This window comes from Tamandua tetradactyla, chromosome 3, assembly GCF_023851605.1.
Source record: "Tamandua tetradactyla isolate mTamTet1 chromosome 3, mTamTet1.pri, whole genome shotgun sequence".
Classification (NCBI taxonomy): Eukaryota; Metazoa; Chordata; class Mammalia; order Pilosa; family Myrmecophagidae; genus Tamandua; species Tamandua tetradactyla.
In genome coordinates this window covers 107,698,116-107,714,896 of record NC_135329.1, presented here as the reverse complement: position 1 = coordinate 107,714,896, position 16,781 = coordinate 107,698,116, and the positions used below count along the sequence as shown (strand labels likewise).

Below are 16,781 nucleotides of genomic sequence, written 5' to 3'. Positions count from 1 at the left end.
CTTCTTAATGACTGATTCAGTATCCCAAAAGTGCACAGCAAAACTACTAGATCTAATAAATGAGTACAGCAAAATGGCAGGTTACAAGATCAACACTCAAAAATCTGTAGTGTTTCTATACACTGGTCATGAACAATTTGAGGGGGAGATCATGAAGAAAATTCAATTTACAATTGCACCCAAAAGAATAAAATATTTAGGAATGAATTTAACTAAAGAGACAAAAGACCTATATATAGAGAAAGCTATAAGAAATTGTTAAAAGAAATCACAGAAGACCTAAATAAATGAAGGGCACACCGTGTTCATGGGTTGGAATACTAAATAAGGTTAAGATGTCAATTCTACCTAAATTAATTTACAGATCCAATGCAATACCAATTAAAATCCCAAAAACTTACTTTTCAGAAATAGAAAAACCAATAACCAAAATTATCTGGAAGGGCAGGGTGCCCTGAATAGCTGAAAGCATCCTGAGAAAGAAAAATGAAGTTGGAGGTCTCATGCTACCTGACTTTAAGGTGTATTATGAAGCTACAGTGGTCAAAACTGCATGGTACTGGCATAAAGATAGATATACTGACCAATGGAATCATACAGAGTGTTCAGATATAGACTCTCTCATCTATGGGCAATTCAAAGCAGGAAAAGGCAGTCAAACCAACTCATATGGGACAGAACAGTATCTTCAATAAATGTTGCCTAGAGAACTGGATATCCACATGCAAAAGAATGAAAGAAGATCCATATCTCAAACCTTATACAAAAATTTAATTCAAAATGGTTCAAAGACCTAAAGGAATAGGAAATACAAATGGCCAAAAGGCACATGAAAAAATGCTCAACTTCCCTGGTGGTTAGGGAAATGCAAATCAAAACCACAATGAGATATCATCTCGCACCCATCAGAGTGGCCATTATCAATAAAACAGGAAAAGACAAGTGCTGGAGAGGATGTGGAGAAAGAGGCACACTTATCCAATGTTGGTGGGAATGTCAGATGGCACAACTGCTGTGGAAGGCAGTTTGGCATTTCCTCAGGAAGCTAAGTATAGAATTGCTATATGACCCAGCAATACCATTGCTAGGTATCTACTCAGATGACATGAGGGCAAGGATGCAAATGGACATTTGCACACCAATGTTTATAGCAGCATTATTTACAATTGTGAAGAGATGGAAACAGCCCAAATGTCCATAAACAGACGACATTTGGGCTGTTTTGGCTAAACAAGCTGTGGTATATACATATGATGGAATATTATGCAGCTGTAAGGCAAAATAAAGTTATGAAGTATGTAATAACATGAATGGACCTTAAGGACATTATGCTGAGTGAGATTAGCCAGAAACAAAATGACAAATGCTGTATGGTCTCACTGATATGAACTAACATTAATGAAGAACTTGGATAATTTCAGTTAAGAACAGAGGTCATCAGGAGATAGAAATAAGGTAGATATTGGGTAATTGGAACTGAAGAGATACAGATTGTGCAATGGAACTGATTGTAAAAATTCAGAAATGGATAGCACAATACTACTTAACTGTAATATGATAATGTTAGAACATTGAATGAAGCTGAATGTGAGAATGATAGAGGGAGGAGGCCTGGGGGCATAAATGAAATCAAAAGGAAAGATATACAGTAAAGACTGAGATGGTATAATCTAGGAATGCCTAGAGTGTATAATGATAGTGATTAAATGTACAAATTTAAAAATGTTTTGCATGAGGAAGAAGAAAGGAATGTCAATAATGCAGGCTGTTGAAAATAGATGGTAATTCATATTTTAAAACTTTAACTTATGTGTGAGACTAAAGCAAAAAATATTTATTTGGTACAAAATTTATATTTTGACTAGTGCATTTCCTAATATAACTTATGTGGATAGCTTAATTGAACACCATTAGTACATGGAGTCCTTGAGTAGGGAATGAAATTTATAGGTTTGTCCAGAGTGATGCGTCGATAAATCCCAGAAGGATTTGAACAGTGAATAAAAAAGTATTTGAAAAGTCTCCTTGGGGGAATGGTGAAAAAGGGGGAAAATTCAACTTCCCCAAGTGGAGAATTCTTAATATTCTCACAAGCAGTGAGACCAAAGCAACCAAAGCAGTAGGCTGAGCACCCAATCTTGGGGTTTGTTCATATGAAAATCTCACAAAGTAGGCTAAGCCTACTTAAAATTAGGCCTAGGAGTCAACCCCAAGAGAACCTCTTTTGTTGCTCAGATGTGGCTTCTCTCTCTCAGCCAACATGACAAGCAAACTCACTGCCCTCCCCCTCTCTATGTGGAACGTGACTTCAAAGGTGTGGACCTTCCTGGCAACATGGGTCAGAGATCCTAGTATGAGCTGGAACTCAGCAAAATTCTCAACCAAAAGGGGGAAGACAGAAATGAGACAAAATAAAGTGTCAATGGCTGAGAGATTCCAAACAGAGTGGAGAGGTTATCCTGGAGGTTATTCTTACACATTAAATAGATATCACCCTTTTAGTTAAGGTGTAACAGAGAGGCTGGAGGTAACTGCCTGAAAATGAAGAAGTGTGTTCCAGTAGCCATGTTTCTTGAAGATGATTGTATAATGATACAACTTTTGCAATGTGACTGTGTGATTGTGAAAACCTTTTGTCTGATGCTTCTTTTATCTACCTTATGGACAGATGAGTAGAACATACAGATTAAAAATAAATAAATAATAGGGGGAACAAATATTAAAATACATTTAGTATATTGAAATGCTAGTGATCAATCAAAGGGAGGGTAAGGGGTATGGTATATATGAATTTTTTTTGTTTTCTTTTTATTTCTTTTTCTGAATTGATGCAAATGTTCTAAGAAATGATCATGATGAATATACAGCTATGTGATGAAACAAAAAAGAATGTTCATATTGTATATTGATTGGTTTTATTACTAAAAATTAAAAAATAAAAACAAAACAAAAAAATGTAATGAAATAATGACTGTTAAATGAATCCTTTCAGAGAGGAGAGTTGACTTAAAGGGGTAATCTAGTGTTAGGAATTAAAGAGGCAAGTTTGGGAAGGGCAAGAGTTTCAGAACCCGTAAATACCTGCCAAATTCACTGACCCTTAGTCTTAGATCCTATCTGAAGGTTGAATTCTTTTCCTATACTTCTACTACCCTCAATTTTCTGTGTTTTAAAAACCATATTTAAGTGACAGAAGCCTCTGAAAACAGAGAATCTTAGAAAAACATCCCTCAAGCACTCAAGTGAGCTGCTAAGCCCCTTTTGCCTGTCAACTAATCAGTATGTATTTATGGGTAATGCACTTATTTTAATTATTTCAGGAACTACAACACTCATTATGAAGAAAAGTATGATTTACGGAAAGTTTTTATCATATATTCAAAATTATTTTTAATATTGGGGTTCAAATGTATTTCTGTTAGCATAGACAAGTAGGATTTCATTGGACCTTGCCTACAGGAATTGATTTTCAGAGGGTGTGATAAAACTTCAGTCCAGTTGTCTGAACTGAAAGGGATAGAATATACCAAGAGTCTTCATTAAAAACATGCACAAAACAGTATTGTGGTTATAACTGATATGAATACATGTGTGAAGGCTTCATATAAAAATTGCAAAGCTCAATTGATATTTCTGTAACCTAAATATTGGGAAGGGGCATCATAGCAGCAGAGTAGGATGTCAGTATGGAGTAGAGCATCTAAAGACAAAGTGTACACCTTGGTTTAGAGAGAGAGAAAAAAAAAACCTGTACCATCTCTCTCATCATCACCTTCACTCCATTCTATTTTCCCTCCTGAACAAAGTTGCTCCTTGGACTCTTACTTGGATATTAATGAGGCAGGGGTGACAGGGTAGAGTAGAAAGCAAAGTTCAATAGGTGTGATGGTGAGAGAAGGGACAGAGCCCACAATGGGGCCATCACGGTAAGGGGTGTGAACATAACTACAGACGGAGCAGAAGGCTCAGGTTGAGAGGGAAGGCGCTTGCTTACTCAAATCAAGTCTAGATCACCATTTGATGGATAGTGTGCTGGCATACCATGTTGAAATAGATTTTGAGGCTAAATTTGGGCTGTGGAGGAGAGAAGGTTATGATTCATTAGCAATGCCTGCCATGGACATGACAAGAGAGATTGCAATATGTATGTGACATCTTTACCACCCCTGCTCCATGTGCTTGCAGGTAGCCTGCTAAATGTGTGATTATTCTTCCTTCCACATCTTTAGGTTCTAAGGTCACCTTGATGCTTAGTGACATTCCCTTCTAAAGGAGACTGGCAGGTATATGACAGTTCCTGAGCAGGGGAACTATTATCTTCTCCTGTCCTTCCATTTCTAGAAAATACTAGGGATTCAAGTCTCTATGTTCACTTTATTGCAACCCTCTTCACTGGTCCTGTTCTTAGAATAATTTTTCTAGGAGTTGGCCAGGGATGTTTTTCATCAATCTGTATCTTCTGAAATAAGTAGCACAGACAAAAACTAAACTATTCAAAGGGAGAGAAGATGCGACAAGATTCTTCTCTTGGGTCACTTAGATCCCCATAATAGTTCAAGTGAAATGACAGCCAAATAACTTGCTTATTTGTTCCCTACCCTTGACCAGCCACCGGGCTATGAACATTTTTTCAGAAAGCTCAAGCTAAAAATTGCTTGTTCCTTCTCTTTATATTGCATTTTAATGTAATTGGTTGCTCTCTTCCATTTGTTTTGGGATGGTGACACAGCTCTGGGTGCCTGGGGATGATGGAGTGAATAAAGAAGGAGAGAGAAAGAAAGCTCACACATGAAAAACCCCATCAGCAATACTTTTTCTTATTTATAGTGACAATTTCAAGCTAAATATAAAAATATATTTAGGAAGAAGACAGTTTTGTTGCTTCTTGATCACAAACCAGTGCTCAGAAGTTCGCTTTTGTGAACAGACAAAAAGGGCTGCACTTTGATAAAGCAGGGTAAGGAGAAAAGGAGGAGAGAAATCGGGTGAAGGGCAATCTGTCCTAGAAAAAACCAGTACAAGGACTAGGATGCTTATTCTGTGGAACAGGATGCTTGTCGTAGAATGCCCTGGAGTAGAGGTGAGTTAAAGTCTCTTCTCATCAAGAAATTAGAAAGCCAGGAAGGCAAGAAGTCTTTAGATTACCTTCTGGTACTAGGATTTATATTTGATAAATGAAACACTCAGTCTTCAACTTATCTCACATCAAAATAAGAGAGGGGGGAGGATAGAGGGTTCATGAAACTATCCAAGGCTTTGCTTTTTTCTGTTACGTAGAGGCAATGTGAGGCTTATAAACAGGCCCATGTTTGAACAATTCACATAAGTAGGCTCTGTGCTAAGCTGCAAATACAATGATGAATAAGTCACAAACCCTGCTCTCAAGAAACTTGCCGCAATGGAAGCAAAAGTTTATTTGGAAGTTGGTTTGATACTTGTAGTGCCTTCTGCATAGAGATAATATGATAATGTGAGAGTTGCTTTTTCAGTTCCCAATTCTTTTATTCCTGGAGTATGATTCCAATAGGGCTATTTCAACTATTCCCCCCCCCCCCCAAAAAAATGTACTTTTTTTCCAACCTAGGACATGAAAGTACTCATCTGAAAGCATCTATTCTAATATATGAGTCCCTGGTCCTAAGTCACTTTAAAACAGAGAAGGACTGAGATGACAAAAAGCCACCTACCTACAGAAACAACATCACAGACCTCTCCATCCAGGAGTGAGCTCCTGACAATTCCAGTTCTGACTTGGGCAAAGAACATTTCATCCTTGCTCTGTACATATTCTCTTCACTCAAGATATCTGAACAACCAGTGCGTTGGATACTTTTCTCTGGTTCTATCCCTGCTGTCCATCCCTCATTGGCTCACCCAGCCTGGCAAGTTTTGAGAGCACCTGCAATTTACTTTCAATTTAGATAAATGCTCTTCCCATGCAGTACCATGTCCCATCACCCCCCCAGGCCAGACTTCCTTCTGCTCCTGGTTCATCTCTCCTTGTTCTCTGAGCTCCTCCCCACTGGCTGACTCTTACTCTGAACATCCAATCTGCATGAACCTGCTTTCACCCACCTGAGCTTAGTCTGGTCTTGGTTGAGGTATCTTTGATTTGTGATCTTGCCTCCTGGTCATCATTTCTCTACCACCCTCTGAGTTCTGCATACACTACTTGCTAACAGAGGTGGGGAGAAAATGCTCCATGGAGTAGAAGATGGATAGATTTCTGAACCTCGGTTACTTATTACTGCTACGACTTAAAAGAATTACCTAAGTCAGCCCCTAGCTGATTTGAAATGGGATAGTTTGGCTACCTTTTGTAAAAGACATTTGTCATTAGAGTTATAGTTATTTAGGTCTGATAGCAGAGGTTCTCAAGCTTTGCTGCATGAGAATCACCTGGGGAGCTTTCAGAAATCCCAGTATCCTGGGCATGTTATGCCAATTAAATCTGAATCTCAAGGGGTAGGACCAGTCATCAATATATATTTTTTTCAATTCTCCCACATGATTTCAATGTGCAGACAAGATTGAGAACCAGTGGCTGGACTGAGAGATCAGCAAACATGTAGATGGATTCTGGACAGGAAATCGGATGGTCAGAAGGACGAGAATCAGGATCCCTGTACCTCACCAGCTTTGCCACTTTGAATAAGTCACTAAACCTTTCACAGGTTTGTTTTCATTCATTGTGAAATGGAGTTAATTATAGTTTCCCAGATTAGTGCTGAGCATTCTGAAGATGATTTATGAGATCATGGTTTTGTGGTTTTGGAAGCGTTGTAGACACTAACATACGATTTGGATGTGAAGTGTTCTTTATAGAACTTCATATGCAGCAAAGGCAGATTTTCCGAATCTAATCTCTCATTCCACTCCACCACCACTGGCAAACCTGTAAACTAGACAAAGTTTGTGCTTGACACACACACCCAATTCCATTCTTGGCTACACTCTTCTCTCTTGGCACACATGACTTGATTTCCAGTGTCTTTATGGTGCCCAAAACCATTGTTACAATCTTGCTCTGCTTTCAACAAATTCAAGATGATGACAAGAAGTAGGTGAGGTAGGCAGCCAAAGGAAAACCATGATCTGGTGAGCAGAAAAATATGATATGTTTAGCTGAGAGTTTAAGGACCAGAAGTATTAATCTTCTTTCTGGGGACTAACCTTTTTTTTTTGCCAGCATAGTTCTCTTTTTCTTTGGATTCCTCATCAACTCCTTTCTCTGTCTTGGATTCTTCTGAAAATGCCATAATACCATGACTTGACTCTTCCATGCTTTAGTTGCATTCATGGTTTTTGGCTCTGATCCACCTTACTCCCTGAGACTGATCACATATTTCTGATTTTGACTGGGACCCTGGCCTCTGTTTCTGACAATCTCTTTGCTTGGCTTTTTTGTTTGTTTGGGATCCACACTTCTCTGAATCATGATTAGCCCAAAGATAAGGTCTATCTGGATTGGCTTGAGCCCTTCCCTCTAACACACTTGGGCTACTTCTCCTCTGATTTTACCTACCTATTGTGTACTCTTAATTTTTTTTCTTTTTGGGGGGGAGGGGTGCATGATCCGGGAATCGATTCTAACCACTGAACTACCCGTGTACTCTAATTTTGTTTCTTGACCAACTAACATATTTAATGATCTGCTACTGGATAATAAGAATAGTGGGCATTGCCACCACAAACTCTTGAAGATGCAATAACTTCAATTAAAGGAATAACTGTCTAAAAAGGAAAATAAAAGGCATATCGATTATCCACTGAAGAGAATCAAATAGAACCATCTGAAGGTTTATATAATTCTATCCCTGTATAGAAATGGATCCTCTCCTGAATCTTCTATCCTCTCTCTTACATATTCAACCCTACCCACTTTTCAGATAATTCACTTTCCTTCAAGTCTTCTTCCAATATAAGAGATAAACTGAAAACACATACAAGCAGTTTTTGTTTCCTTGGAAATAGCATGATAATATCAAGGCTTCCCAAACAAGAACTGAAATCAAATATATAATGATTATTAATAATCTTAATGTATATTTTAAAGGGCTGTAAAAAGAACTACAAATTTTTACTCTGGAGAATAAAACATATCTTTAAATAAATGGAGATGTATAGATTTTTGGTCCTATAATATAAGGATTAAACTTGTAAAAACATAAAATTCTATAAAATTAATTTGTAGGTTCAATTAATTTCAACAAAAATTATGTGTTTTTTTACAACTTAAAGATTCTAAATAATCCAAGAAATATGCATTAAAAATAATTAAAAGCCTTCTTCTACCCTTAAGAACATCAAAAGCTTAAAAATTTTCTCATTCAGACTTGGAAAATGGGTGCAATCTGTCTTTATATTCAAAACACCATTAAAAAATCTTATCTTTTGGTCTATTAATTCTATGTCTGGACACCCATCCTGAATAATCAGATATATGCTCAATTTATTATGGTATATTATGGGGAAATTTTAATGTAAATGAGGAAACAAGTGAAGATAGCCAATCAGTTTTTTTATGTTGGCTTTTTTAATTGTGAAAAATAACATATATGCAAAAAAGCAATAAATTTCAAAGCACACCACAACAATTAGTTGTAGAACTAGATTTCAGGGTTTGATATGGGTTATAATTCCACAGCCAATCAATTCTTAAAAAGAAGAAAAATAATGAGGAACTTGTTTTGTCTGACTACAAACCATATGTGCTGGTTTGAAAGGATTTATGTACCCTAGAAAAGCCATGTTTTAATCCGAATCAATCTTGTGGAAGCAACAGTTTCTTCTAATCCCTATTCAGTACTACAGGTTGGGAATGTGATTATGTTACCTCCACAGAGTGACTTCATCAATTGCAGGTATTAAACTCCTCCTTACTGGAACCCTGTAACAGAGGAGACATTTTGGAGAGAGTTCCTTTTGAGGAGGGAACCACAGAACCACGACAGAAGGAGAAGAGAACCACAGAGTCCACCAGCCAGCAACTTGAGCAGATAAAGAAGGAAAATGCCTCCTTGGAACTTCATAAAACAAGAGACCTGGAGAGGAAACCAGAAGATGTTGATTGCATAATATGGTTGGAGTGTATATGTATGGATATTTCTCAATAAAAATATTTTTTACAAAACCTTTGCTTAGCATTCTGTTTCATACTCAAAAAATGCTTTTTTATGTCACTTTTCTCTTGTCACAGAAAACAGGTGACTTCTTGAGGGGCTCCCTCAACTTCTTTGACTTACCATTATCCACTCTCACCTTTACACTTAGCTAGCCCCATGGTGTCCCATCCTTGCCTCATGCCACCTGCCCTGTGGAGGAGCAGAGCAGAGGAACCCACCTCTTACAGGATTCTCACCTTTTATAGGATTCTGATAAACTAACCAAGACCCACCTCTGGGTTCCTAGCTAGGCCAGGAGCCACATCCACCAATTTATCTCTTCTCTGTCATCTTCAACTGCTTCTGAATATATTTAGATATCTTTTACCTAAAACAAACAAAAACAGTAAACTACAACAACAAAATCTTAAAACAAATGGCATCCCTCATTATTAACCCACCATATCTCTTTCTTTCCTCAATACTAAGTTTTAAAAAGAGAAATAATACACCCTGGACATCTCCACTGTCTCCCTTTCCATTCTCACTGCTTACTTTACTTACTGTTCTCTTGGACTTTTCCTAATATTTTATTAAAATTAGTCTTGCTAGGGTCGTTAATGCTATTCCACTAAAGAGTTCCCAGTTTTCATTGTATTCAATCTTTTTGCAGCCACTGAACAGATTGCTCACTTTCTCTTTGCTGATGTTTCTTCTCCCTTGGGTTTTATGTACTACCCTTCCATGGTTTTCCTCCTAATACTGTGGAAGACCTTTCTCAACTCCTTTTCATGCTCATCTTCCTCCTTTAACTCTTCAACCCTTCTGCCTTTAACTCCTTTCTTTTCACACTCTACAAACTCTCCCTGAGTAAATTTTTCTGTTTCCATGAAGCAATTTGCCCAAGGCTTTCAATTACTAGTAATAATCCTAGCTTCCTTCTTGAAGACTAGTTCCTTACAATTAAGGTGATTGTGTAACTTGCTATTTGATCTAGGCACTCTTGATGTTAAAGGGGGGGATCATTATTAACTATACTTGGATATCAGGTATAAACAGGGACTCTTCTTGGAAAACCAAAAAATAGGGTCATTCTGCTTAAAATCAATTGACAAATACATTATCCAGTTTCCAAACTAAATTCTTTTTGTCTCATTGAATGATATCCCCCTACACAAAGCTATTCAAGGCTAAAATGTAGGAATCATCCTTCATTTATCCCTAAATCCAGTTGGTCAAACAGATCTTTTAATTTACCTTCTTAAATCTCTTGTATCTCTTATCTTCTCACTATATAAAAGGATACTGTCCTTTTTAGGCCTTCATCCTTCAGTTCCTTCATCAACTTAGCACCATTCATTCATTCAGCAAATATTTATTAAATGCTTATTACATGACAGATTCTGTTCTAGGTACACATAGGTGGTACATACTCTCGAGGACCCTACATTCTAGAGGTCTGGAGAGATAAACAAAATATAATCAATACATGCATTATTGTATTGTAAATTAGAAGGTGGTAAGTACTGTAGAACAAAACAATAAGAGGGATCAGGAATGCTCAATGGGGCAGGGAATTACCATTTAAAGTAGAGTGCTCAAGGTAGGTCTTATAAAAGCTGACAGTTGGGAAAAAATATAAATGATATGAGGATGTTATTTGTGAGGATATCTAGAAGAAAACATTCTCAGAAGAAGAAACAGTCAGTACAAAGGACCTAAAGAGGAAGTGCAGCTGGAAAATTCAAGGAGCAGCAATAAGGGGAGGAGAAAATAGATGAGTCAGAAAGGTGATAAGGAGGTCAGGCTGGGCAGTGCCTTTTACGTAGCTGTATTCAGGGTTTTGAGCAATGAGTGAGTGGCATGGTCTTCCTTATGTTTCAAGAAGATTATCCTAGAGCCTTGCTCCAAACAATTTTGGAGTGGGGGATAAGGTAAAAGTGAAAATAGAGAGATCTGTTAGGAGGCTTTTGAAATAATCTAGGTGATGGTGGCTCTGATCAAGTAGTAGCCGTGAAGATGGCCAGAAACTATATGATTCTAGCTGGATTGTGACAATAGAGCTATAGAATGTGCTTATGGATTTGATGTGGGGTGTGAAAAATGATTAGAGGCTGTTCCCGAGTTTTTTCTCCTCAACAATTAGAAAAAAGGAGTTGCTATAACTTGAGATAGAGAAGGCTATGGCTAGAGCAGGCATTTTGGAGTAGGACTGGGAGTTTAATTTTGGACCTGTTAAGACTGCCTGTTAGATATCCTGCTGGAGATGTTGAGTAGGCAGCTGTGTATATGTGGCTAGAGTGTATAGGAAAGGATGGGAGTTTTGTATGTATATACATATATATGTGTATATATATATGATTCAGAATATAGATGGTATGAGTATGAGAGAGAAGAGTATCAAGGGCACTGGGGTACTCTAACATAAAGATTTTGGGGGAAAGAAGTGGAATCAAAAACAACAAAATAAAAAATAAAAAACAAACAAACAAAAGTAGTGGCCAGTGAGGTAGAGAACCAAGAAAATATGTGCCCTGGAAGCCTGGTAAAGAAAGGTTACCTAAGAAGAGGATTCATGTAACTCTATGACTGCCCATAGGTCACTTAAGATGAGGACTGAGAACTGACCATTGAATTTAACAAAATAACAGTTTTGTTTGGAGTGGGTTTCAAAAAGGAAATTTGGAGAATAGGAATTGGGACAACGAATATAGACAATTCTTTTGAGATTTGTTACAAAGGAGGAGAAACACGGCTGTAGCTTGTGGGGAAAGTTGGTCAAGAGAAGGACTTTTAAGATGGGAAAGATAACAGCATATTTGTGTGTTGATGAGAATGATCATTGAGGGGAGAAGGAAAATGAATGTTTTGGGAGAGCAAAGGGAAAGGTGCTTTGAGTTGGAGTGATAGCTAGGTTGGGTGTCAACTTGGCCAAGTGATGATGCCCAGTTGTCTGGTCAGGCAAGCATTGGTCTGACCATTGCTGCAAGGATATTCCTTGGTTGGTTGCTAAACTGGAAGGCTGATGTATTAAATCATCAGTCAGTTGATTGCATCTGTAGCTGATTACATCTGCAATCAACTAAAGTATTGATTTTTAAGGAAGAAGAGAGACTTTTTCACTGCTTCTTCAGTCCGTGAGCCTCTCCTGTGGAGTTTGTCCAGACCTTTCATTGGAGCTGCCATCTTCACAGACTGCCCTGTGGATTTTGGACTCTTCCATTTCCATGGTTGTGTGAGGCACCTTTATAAATCTCATATTTGCAGATATCTCTTGTTGGTTGTGTTTCTCTAGAGAACCCTTACTAATATGGTTGGTGAGAGGGAATGGGCGGAAGGGCCCATGTGGCGAGAACTGGCTTTAGACAGGAACACAGTGAGTCCATCTGTGAGGCCAGGCAGGGAGATGTAGGAGCAGGCACCGGAAGTGGGGGGAGATGTGGTGTTGGGAATCTGTAGAGGTTCTTTTCTGATTTCTTTCTTTTTATGAGTGAATTAGGAAGCAAGGCCATCAATTCAGTATGAGCTGAGGGAAGAGGTAGCAGTTGGAAGGAAAAGGAGGAGTCATGAAATAGCATCTGGCAGAGAGGAAGAGTGAATGGACATGTAGCATCACCACTGGGCAGCTCAAAGGACCCATTTCTGTTTTCTGATCCTGATTGTAAAATGTAATCTGTTGAAACTTTGTGCCTTTCAAACTAGCCTGCTTTTCCATGTTTTGTCTTGCTTATAGCCAGAGTCCCAATGGCTAGGCCAGCCATATTGGCCACCTAGAAGTTATCATAATGTTCCAAACTATCTCTTTGTGGACTATCCTTCCACTTCTAACCTTCACCTAATGTTTCAGGAACACAGTCAGGACATCACCTCCTCCAAGGAGCCTTTGCTGATGCCCTCCCTAATACCCCCCCTCATCTATGTCAGATGCCCCATGCCATCCTTTTATGATGCCTACCACAGCACTCTCCTTATCATACCATTATTGACCATTCTCTTTGTTCTCCAAAGTACTGTATGTAAATTCTAGGACAGGACATAGTATTTATCTGTATAAATACATAACCAGTTCTAGCACATTATCTAGCATATACAGGTGTTCAAAAAATGTCTGAGGGTAGGCAATGGTGGTTCAGTGGCAGAGTTCTCATCTGCCATGCCAGAGACCCGGTTTGATCCCTGGTGCCTGCCCATGCGAAAAAAAAAAAAATGTCTGGAAAGAAGGAAGGAAAATTGGGAGCCAGTAATGGCTGCCTGTTGTCTATCAAGACAGGGCCTGGGGAATGTTAACACATAATACATAGCAGTAAGCTTTTACTTAAGTCTATGATGCCATCCCTAGTCCCAAATGTACTTTATGGTATATATCTTTGATTTTCACAAGTGAAATAGTTGTGATTTATTTAAATTTTGACTTACAGATACACCAACAGTAGAATACCCTCTTTAAGCAGTTTTTCAGGTCCTGGAGTTAGGGGGCTCTGAGCCATGCTCCACTTTCTTACATACAATTCAGCAAAGTGGAAGAGGCCCACCCCCTGGAGTCCATTAGACCTAGTTTGAATCTCAGTCCTTTCACTTTACCTCTCTGAATCTCAGGTTCCTTATTTGCAACAAGTAATAAATGATAGGAACAATAAATGTGTATTAGTGATTACAACTGTGACTCCTATTTCTTAGGCAGCTTCCCTGAATAAAGCATGACTATAGACCTTAACAAAAGCAACTATTCCACCTTAAAAACATCCTTTTTTCTTTCTCTTTTAAGTCTTCTTCCTTTTCACCCTTTAGGTCTCACTTAAAATGTCCTTACCTTCTCTAGTTCCTCTATCTAAATTGGTTCACCCCACCCCCACCCCTACTCCCCACTCCCCACTCCCCACCCTCCACCTCCTTACTTGTCATCACAACCCTCCCTGGGAGTCACGCCCCATGTTGCCAGGGAGACTCACCCCTGTATGTCATGTCCTACATATGAGGGAGGATAATGATTTTATTGTGGAGTTGGGCTTAGAGAGAGGCCACATCTGAGCAACAAAAGAGGTTCTCTGGAAGTAACTCTTAGGCATAGTTATAGGTAGGCTTAGCTTCTCTGTTACAGAAATAAGTTTCATAAGAGCAAGCTTCAAGATCAAGGGCATGGCCTATTAACTAGGGAGATCCCACTGTTTGAGAGAATATCAGTGATTTCCCAGGTGGGAAAGTTTAATAGCTCCACAATTTTTCTCCAGTCCTACAAGGGATTTTGCCAATATATATATTTTTAATTATCTGCTCAACATACTCTAGAATGTAAGTGGGTATTATATTTAGCTACACGGAATTGCAAGACCTTGTTCCCAAGTCTAGGCTCCATGCTTTTAGGACAGACAGGAACTGGACAGACAGTTTAAGTTAGATTGTGTGCTATAGAAAATTTAGGTTTGGGACAAAATAGACCTTTATTCCTTTGATATTCCTGTATGATCTCATACAGTAGGTGAAGTTCTAAACTACAGACAATATCATCCTTTACACTGTATTCTGATTTACCTTAATCCCAACCAGATCAGCTTCATTCTTATCTCTCATTGAAGACTGATCTCTTTTTCAGCTTCTTTAAAGGTTACTGTATGTTAGAATGCTGACTTTCAGAGCTACGGAACTCCAACTGAGTCTTAGGTGTCACACAGATATCCAAAGTTCCAGGATATAGCACAGCATCTCAGAATTTAGAAATAACACTTAAAGCTCAGGAATAAACATGACTGCTATAAAAGCTTACATTCTAGGTCCCAATTTTCTTGTGAGTATTTTCTACAAGAGCCTATACATTATTTGACTTTTTGTTTCTGGCTTATTTTACTCAACATAATGTCCTCATGGTTCATTCACCTCATTGCATGCCTCATGACTTCGTTTTTTTGTATGGCTGCACAATATCCATAATATGTATACACCACAGCTTGCCCTTCCACTTCTCAGCCAATGTACCCTTGGGCCACCTCCATCCATGGGGTGTCATGAATAATGTCACCATAAATGTCAGTGTGAAAATGTCTATTCAAGTCCCTGCTTTCAGTTCTTTTGAGTATATTCCCAATAATGTGATTGCCTAATCATACAGTAACTCTATATTTAGCCTCTTGTGGATTCACTACATTATCAAGGGGAGGCCCCATTCTGCTACCCTACCAACATTAAAAAGGTACACCTCTTTTTCTGCATTTTCTCTAGCACTTGAATCTTTCTGTTTATTTATTTTTAATCTTCTGCCTAGGATTTTTCTAGAGTTGTTTTACTTCATCATATGCCTGGAAACCATGTCTCTGTCCTCCTGGTGCAAGGAGAGTGTTTGTCATCACTGGGGTGAACTTCTGGTATTAGGGATCAGGCTTCTGAGACTCCCCCATTTCCAAAGCCTTCACCACTCAATAATATTGGCAATTAAGTAAAGGAAGGTTCTATGCTTGCAGGACAATTCATAAGTCTGAACCATCTTCAAAATTTTTTAGCAACACATGGAAACATAGAACATTTAGAAAATAGGGAGTTTCTTAAACAAAGCCACTGTCAAAAAAAAGAAATATGATGATTATAAAATCTATTGACCTTAAGATGATAATTCCAATCCAGTTCCCTGCATTTGCCAGAATCTGAGGGACTATGCCTGTTCTAGTTTGCTAGCTGCCAGAATGCAATATACCAGAAACGGAATGACTTTTAAATGGGGAGTGTAATAAGTTGCTAGTTTAGTGTTCTGAGGCTGAGAAAATGGCCAAATTAAGTCTATAGAAATGCCCAATCTAAGGCATCCAGGGAAAGATACCTTGGTTCAAGAAGGCTGATGAAATTCAGGGTTTCTCTCTCAAATGAGAAGGCACATGGTGAACACAGTCAGGGTTTCTCTCTCAGCTGGAAGGGCACATGGTGAACACAACGTCAGCTGCTAGCTCTCTACTGGCTTCTGGTTTCATGAAGCTCCCCAGGAGGCCCTTTCCTTCTTCATCTCCAAAGGTCACTGGCTTATGGACTCTCTGCTTCATGGTGCTGCAGCATCTCTGCTCTCTCCAAATCTCTTTCGTTCTCCAAAATACTTTCTCTTTTATAGGACTCCAGAAACTTATCAAGACCCACCCAAATGGGTGGAGACATGTCATCACCTAATCCAGTTTATCGACCACTCTTGATTGAATCACCTCTCTAGGAAGATGATCTGATTACAGTTTCAAACATACAGTATTGAATAGGGATTATTCTGCCTTTATGAAATGGAATTTAGATTAAAACATGGCTTTTCTAGGGGACATACAACCTTTCAAACCAGCACAATGCCAGAATATGTTGAAATATTGACTCTGCCCTGCAATTGCTTATAAGCTGGCTGGAGAAGTTAAGACTGACATCTTTGAAATCTAGTGAGAATACTAGCTGATATAAATTATGAACTGTTCATAATTCACAAAAGAGTTGTAAAGTTACAGAATGCCCAGAGGGGAATGATCAGTGCAGGCTAAAGCTTCCTACCGAGGGCGGGACTTGAGGCATGTGTAGACTGTAAGGAATAGGGGAGGCATGTCCTGGAGAAGAGGTCAGGATCAACCATCGCACCTCCTGCTGGTAGGAGGCTTGACATTCACTTATGGAAGTAAGTCAGTGGCAGGAACTTTGCACTTGAGGTGGGCTGTGAGTGCAGGGGGC

The 16,781-nt window shown here is 38.7% G+C and overlaps 2 long non-coding RNA genes across 2 annotated transcripts in view; one reads left to right on the top strand and one right to left on the bottom strand.

Moving 5' to 3' along the window:
- Nucleotides 1-16,781, top strand: part of LOC143677588 (uncharacterized) — an 85,167-nt gene that overhangs the window by 45,093 nt on the left and 23,293 nt on the right. The gene's annotated exons all lie outside the window — the stretch shown is intronic.
- On the bottom strand, nucleotides 5,552-13,953 carry LOC143676287 (uncharacterized). The gene is made up of 5 exons (XR_013171974.1): nucleotides 13,915-13,953; nucleotides 10,362-10,563; nucleotides 9,398-9,492; nucleotides 8,837-9,044; nucleotides 5,552-7,095 (listed from the first exon to the last, which is right to left on the bottom strand). It is a non-coding gene; the product is annotated as an uncharacterized LOC143676287 (long non-coding RNA).